An 8133-nucleotide genomic window follows, 5' to 3' on the forward strand; every position below is an offset into this window, starting at 1 on the left:
ATGGTGGATGTCCATTCACTGCCTCTGAGACTGCCGGATGGGAGCCAGGCTTATCACCTCAAATTTGGTAATCAGTTGGCCAATGCTATCACTAAGTAACTTGCAGCATGCTGCCCACAAACACCATTCAAGTGCTTGGCCTCCTGAAAGAGCCAGAGTTCACTCTATCAGCAAGGCCCAGAACATTGCTGGCTCAAAAGTGTGTGGCTTTTTTCTGTTACTGCTGAATCAGGAAAACCTCTCAAACGAGCCAAAGCATAAGGCTGTGTTTAACTCTGTTTTGTGTGTGTGTGTGTGTGTGTGTGTGTGTGTGTGTGTCTATCTAGAATTAATTTTAAACTCTCTCAGGTTTTAAGTGAATTTAGTTGTCCACGTTGGCACCATTTATTGACAAAGGTTTCTGTTTTGCCTATTCCCTCAACCTTTCAGTCCCAAAGAATTACACAGAAGTCTACAGTAATTATAAGCTAATTGATCTATTAGCTCAGGCTTCTTATTAACTAATTTCTACAACTTAATCCATAATTAATGTCTGTGCTAGCCACATGACTTGGTACCTTTATCACCAAGGCCTTCTCGTCTTGCTTCTCTGTCTGGCTTCCTCTCTGATGAGTACAGACAGAGCTTTTTTTTCCCAGAACTCTTCTGTTCTCAAGGCCCCACCTCTACTGCCTATACTATCTGCCCAGCCACTGGCCATTGGTGTTTATTTAAAATACAAGTGACAGGGTGCAATCCATTGTACCACAGCATGTATCCAAAGATAATAAGACAAATAAAAGTTAAAGAAACTTCCTTATGTCCCAACTTCTTTCTTACTAAAGCCTTCTGTCTGCTTGACTTCCTGATTTCACCTGTTTATTTAATTTTTTTCTGTCATTTAAGTAAAATTGTATACCTGTACATTTTTGTAATCTCTAAATTCTATTAGCCATTGTTTTATTGTTCTGCCTAATATCTGATTTTAAATGCAATATCTGTGTTCTCCCCCCCCCCCACCCAGACAGTATGTGGATGTGCTCTCTTCCCTGGGATGTCCACAAAATTAAAAACCTATAGCACTATTTTTATTCTTTAGATGATGTTCCTAATGAAAAAGAGGACATAAAGTGACCTGAAGGTTATTTTCACAAAGGAATTAGTAGAAAATATCAAGGAACCTCAAGTCACTGAGATTACCCAGGCCTAGAAAAAGTAGAGCTTGCCATTAAGCAGAAACAGTTATACAATTTGGACAAAAGTCAAAAAATAAGTGACATAACATTTCTGTGTATACACAACTATAAACACAAATGCTTGGCCAAGGCACATGGTTATCATTGTGTTAAGAAAGCCGTTCTTTTTGATGGACTAATATCATGCACATAACAGCCCAACTCCTGCAAAAAAAGCAACTGCTGAGCTTTGCAAAGTTTAGACCCATACACCCAGTGTATACATCATATATTCCTTGGGGAAAACAAGAATAATTTGCTCTTCCCCAAACCATGTCACACCTACATGTTTTGATTACTATTTATTGTCACTATTCATTTATATGTGTTCTTAGCTTTATTCAACTTCTACCTCACCAGAGACTCAGCCAGTTGTGTACCTAGGTGATAAACCATGTGGTTAACATGGAAGAGATACAGAAAGTGAAACTATGCATTCACAATATAGCTTATCACCCCTAAAACTATTCTTTACCCCAATTAACTCATTCTAAGACACAAAGCAGTTTGTATGTATTTTTGTTTGAGAAACTTCGTTACCTCAAATATTTTGAGAATTATCTTTGCATTGTCATTAAACTTAATGTAATAGATTTACAAATTTCAATAGTCAGATGACTACTTTGGCTGAATGTATAAATTAAAATTAATTGATTCATGTAGGGCCCGGGTCTGCCCTTGTCCCTGGGGCTCATCTTGAGGACAGTTTCTGGTCAGATGACTAAGCCTTCTGTTTGTTCCTGTGCTCCCTCTGTCCCGCCTGTTGATTAGCTGTAGGGCATTGTTGACTCTATTGTTAGATATGGTAATTTCCCACCTGCCTAGGCAGAAGTCCTTGTGCAGCACTTAGGTATGGTACTTTCCCACCTGCCTGGGTGGAATTCCTTGGGCAGCAGTGGAGTATATAAGGATTTCCCCAAGGCTAAATAAACAGCATTTGGCTGATCTCCTTTCGAATGACCCAGGTCTCTTTGTGTGTTCTTTCAATCTCCAGGCCCTTGCTCGATTCGTGTACGGTACTGCGGCACTCGAACTGTACCGAGGGGGTAACACAGAATCAGGTGTTACAGATTCAATCATTGCCTGTTCCACAACTTAATTGCCACAATATGAGTAGAACTCTGACCATTTGTAACATTTCTGTGTCAACTATGATGGGTACATTTTTTCCCCACTACACCTTCATTTCTTCAGGAGCTGCATCGTTTTGTTAGTCTCTCATTCAGAATGAGGTAGCATCTTTCAATCATGATAATACCTCAACTGGAGATTACACGGCAGTGTTATATAATTCTTTCAACCACCTTACACTGTTTTCAGCAGATCTTTGCCTAAAGATAGTCACATATTTCATGTTCTAGCTACATCCTGCTCTTAAATTCCCTATGAACTCAAAACCCAGGTGGATACAGCTGTCAAAATCTTCAGTTCTTTCTGTTTATCTAGATAGAACCCTTGATACAGTATTCACTGTAAAACACCATGGAAGTGATTTTTCTTTCTGGTTTTAAAGCTATTTCCTATACAGATACACCAATCAGAGCATCCCTGGTGAGTAACTATAAGTGAAAGTTAGTTGCATACAGAATTTATGGTTGACTGGTTTAGTGAGAATTATTGAATTAAAGTATCGGTTTAATATACCCAGAAATCTAGCAATTCTCAAAAAATATAACTTCTAAGTTAAATTATAAAAATAATTTACTTCCATAATAGATGTAATTGGAAAAACAAGGTTGAAATTATTTAAGAAGAAAACAGTAAATAAAAATACAAAGTGAATGAAGGTTAATACTTAATTCGTCCATAACTTGACAATAAGACCCTATTACTGAATATATCACTTCATTATGTCATTGACCACTGACAAATCTAACTGGTGTCCAACATGAGACATTGTTAATATCACTCAGATAGAAATACTGCCACCTACTCCTACAGTGACGTGCCTACAAGATATACAGGTATAGTAATAACACAAATGTTATGGAAGTAGCCAACCACTTTTGATTTATGAGGCACACACCATGATGTTGACCCATGCCTGATAATTCTCAATTAGTTTGTGTTCTGCAGTGTTTACTACATGTGGCCTCTGTTTATTTTTTGTTTTGTTTTGTTTTATGAGTCTTTTTTGAGAGAGAGAGAGAGAGAGAGAGAAAGAGAGAGAAAAAGAGAGAGATCATGCAGTTGAATGGGTAGTGAGGAATAGAAGATCTGAAAGAAGTTGGGGAGGAGATAGAATGTGATCAAAATATACTGTATGAAAAACTTTCTAAATAAAATTATTAAAAGTTTATAATGATATCTTTACTGAGGAAAATAATGTCAGCTATAGGAGATTTCAGAAAGGTAATAATTTAGCCAGGTAATGGTGGCACATGCTTTTATTCCCAGCACTCAGGAGGGAAAGTCAGGCAGATCTCTGAATTTGAGGTCAATCTGGTCTACAGAGTGAGTTCCAGGGCAACCATGGCTACACAGAAACATCCTATCTTTAAAACTTGATAATTATTATTAAATATTATTATTGTTATTGTCATTATATTATATTATATCCTAATGAGTATAGAGTAGGTTTTTTATCAGTATTATATAGAATATTACTGAAAATAATATATAAAATTATGCAGAAGCATATCCAGGGACTCCTTTTCTTTCCTCATCTCATGTCTGAGGAGCAATGTACAAGTTGGGTTAATCTTCATGGTGGTTTATCATATGTCCTGTGGGCATACATTTCTTTTATGCATATTTTTTATGACTCTTTAAATGAATGTTGAATTTTGTCAATTCCTTTCTCTGTATCTTTTAAAATCATAAAGTTATATTAATTGTGCTATAAGGTTATATCTCAAGCTTACTTGTTTGTGTATTTTGGGACATCATTGCACCCTGGCATAATTTTCACTTTATCATCACTTTTTGTTCATCAGAGAAATAAGTAACTAGAAAGAAAATGCTTCCAAATTGAACATGAATAAGTTAAATTCTTATCGCATGCATGTTTTACATGTTCTGTACAAAATTCAAGATTCTGAAAAGATAGAAATAACAGTAATAGTAAATTCAATAAAAGTTGAAGAATACATAGCCAAAATATAAAATTCTATAGCATATCTGTATATAAGTAGTGATATTGCTGGGGAACAAACAAAAACAAAATAAAACAACAATAGCAACAAAATACAAGGAAACAAAGCTATGTATGCATGGGTCACCATTAGGATATTAAGGGCAAAAGATTTTGAATTTGAGAATAATCTGGGCTACACTGATTTATAGAGTAGCCTATGCCATATGAAGAGACCCTAACTAAAACTCAGAATGGAAAAAGAAAGAAAATGAATCTCACAGGAAAGACAAACACACACATACTCGGTGCATACACACTCAGAAATATAAATATTAGCAATGAATTAATCAAGAATATTAAAGATCTTATGAAAACAGATTTAGGTAAAAGAATACCCTATGTATACATATGGGAAAATTAATATACTTGAAGTGCTCATGCTATTGAAAGAAACTTACAGATTCAATGTGATTCTCATTAAAATTTATCATGATACTAATAGTTTAAGAATTTAAAATAATATTTAATATGTATAGAACCACAAAAGATAAAACAGCAAAGCAATGTTTAAAATTCTAGCTGAAAACAAATTGGCTAAACTGAAATCATAGACAAAACATCTGCAAAGCAAAGGAAAAATAATAGAATGTTGTACTGAAAGAATATGAGGGGCTATTTACTAAAAAAACTCAAAAAATAAACTAATAATCAAAATATATAAATATATATATAAAGTATATATAATATATATAAAACACTTAATGACAATGAAATAAATAATTTTATTAAAAATGGGTCATTTTTTCCAAATGCATTTACAGAATATTCAAAGGATTAATAGGCATTTGAAAATATTTAATCCATACAGTATCCTGTGGAATATAAGTTGAATCACAAATATAGATCACCACAAATCTAATTGATTTGTGACCATCAAAAGATAAAAGTTATATGTTAATAGAGACTTGTAGAAATAATAAACTTTATACATGGTTATTGTTACTATAAAGTAGTGGAGTCAACTTTAGAGTATAGAAGTCTCTTTCAAAGCTAATAAAGAGTTGTATAACTGAGAAACTTTTTTCTGGGCATAAACTTAAATAGAAAGCACTATATGGGCCTTTCTTCACTTCCATGTTCCCTAAAGCTATACTTCCAAAACTGCAATATGGAGAACATACAAATATGAAATAATAGATGAATAAATGCTTAAAATTTTAGATGCTCACAGTAGAAAACCTTTCTTTAAGAGAAAAAGAATAATGCTTAAAACAACAGCTAAAATTGTAGATGATACTGTGTTAAGTGAAACAAGCTAGGCTTAGAAAGAAAGACACAGGATTATCTTAATAATATATGAACCCTAAAAATGCTAAATTCATCAAAATAAAGACTATAAGGAATCATAAGTTACTCAATGGATGAAGGAGAAATTGGTTACTTTTAGGCAAGCTTATTAACTTCTGCTATTCTTTTACACAGCAGGATGTCTGTAGTTAACTGCTATAGGGAGTCATTCTTTCTATGTGTTGTTTGTATTGGTTAGTGAATAAAGAAACTGCCTCGGCCTTTTGATAGGGCCAAACATAGGTAGGCTGGAAAAACAGAACTGAATGCTGGGAGGAAGAAAGCAGAGAGAGGGAGAGTCACCATGCAGCCGCCAGAGTCAGACATACTGAATCTTTCCCAGTAAGCCACTGCCACGTGGAGATATACAGATTAATAAAAATGAGTTAAATAAAGATGTGAGAGTTAGCCAATAAGAGGCTAGAGCTAATGGGCCAAGCAGTAAATTAATTAATACAGTTTCTGTGTGGTTATTTTGGGGCTAAGCTATCTGGGTGCCTGGGAGGAACAAGTGGGCCCCTCCTTACAATAGTTAACAATTTGCATTTCAGGTTGTCAGAAAAAAATAATTGCAAATGATTTCATAACAAAGAAATGGTAAGATATTTTAACATATATTTAATAATATATAAATTTAATAGAATAAAAGTATTCTGTTAGCATTTGGTTCTCCCTAGGACCTATAATTTATCTAGCCATAGAATTTTAGTCCCTTTAACAAGGTCAGGTATGGGTTCCATCATGGAATGAGCATTAGATCGAATTAGAAAGTGGTTGCTTACGTCAGAAACATTAATGCCGCTTTTATAGCAGCAGGCATATCTTGACAGGAAAATAATTGTAATTTTCATTTCACAACTGATTTAGATAAATGATTACTATTCTTATCTTATAGAATGCATAGAATTTTTTAGCATTGTGAGAGCTACAGAGAGAAGCTTCCTAATGAGTATTATATTATTGTTTTCAATAATAGTGGCTGAAGTATGTGCTATATACCATCAAAGCATCTTAACTATCAAATTCTGGAGGGGAACTAAAGTATTGGCAATATCCTGTCATACTTGTAAGTCTGTACATCCCCATTCACCAAAAATTAAAAAAAGAGATAACCTATTCTTGGTTCCAGGGTTTATACTTATTAGCATGAGATATCTAATTGGAGCACTATGTCTCCACAGTAGAATGACTTTATTAGACTTTTTAATGTGTATATATATATATATATATATATATATATATATATATATTTCTAGAAACTTCTATAATAGTAGTAGATTTATTTATAGATTTTTCAAAAAGCCTTTAGTGTAGTTATACTTCCCCATATTTCTCCCTGTACTCTGGACCACATTTCTTACCCCCATTTAACCCTTGATGTTCCCCTTTAACTCTTCATACAAATGTACTTTATCAGGCCTTCTATGATTGCCCCTTCCCCTATGGTCCCTTACTAAATTGCTCACCTGTATGGGTATTCCAAATTGAGCACACATATGTGAAGATTAAAAGCCAACCAAATTTTTTGACAAATTTGAATTTCACTCTTGTGTAAGGCCATGTCAATATTTTCTGCATTATTTCACTTTAATATGTTATATACTAAAGAACAGAATTATTCAACAGTCCTTAAAATATTTTTTGGACATCTATTACATGCCAGACCCTGGACAGAAATATCTAAACAAAAGTGCTGACTTTATAATGGTTCCTGTTCTCCTCAAATTTACAGTATATTAAGATGGCAAAGTCAAGACCTAATTACTCACACAGGTATATAAATAAAAAGTATAATAAACCCTGATTTAAAATTAGTTTACAAGGTAACCAAATTATTAATAGTAGATGAAAGAAAAATTTTTTTATCAAGGCCTAGATAAAATTATTAAAAAAAACTATAGCACTCATCAGCATGCATGTGTGTATAACATAATTGCATGGCATTTTGCCATATAGTATATATATATATGTATATCATATATATAATATGACATGCACCATATACATACATGTGAAATATGCTTAATATCTGTATGCACCTATGAATGAACATTGTGTGAATAGTAAAAAATTAACTAGCCATGAGCAGATGTTAATAATTATTAAAGAGTAAAAAATATTACTGAAAAGGAAAATTCTAGTATTGGTGCTATAATAAACACAGATTTCCAACCAATTTTTCCTTTTCATTCTAAAAGCTCATTACCAAAGCCTATAACGAATCCGTCTGAAACATAATTCCTCATTTTAAATCTACTCAATTTTCTTCCTAGTCTGTTCTCAATCTTTTTTCTAGAAAAAATAGCTAAGAGGTGGACAGACAATTTAATTCTCAAATTTCAGGTCATTTTGCAACTTACAAGAATAGATGCTGCAGGTAAACCATCATGACTTAATTCTTTCTTCTCTCAGTAACTTTCTAAGTTTAACGACTCCCACTGCGGCTGTTCCATATTCAGTGCACGTATGCACACTCTCTTTACCTTGCCCATTTCT

This window comes from Arvicola amphibius, chromosome 8 (assembly GCF_903992535.2).
Source record: "Arvicola amphibius chromosome 8, mArvAmp1.2, whole genome shotgun sequence".
Lineage (NCBI taxonomy): Eukaryota > Metazoa > Chordata > Mammalia > Rodentia > Cricetidae > Arvicola > Arvicola amphibius.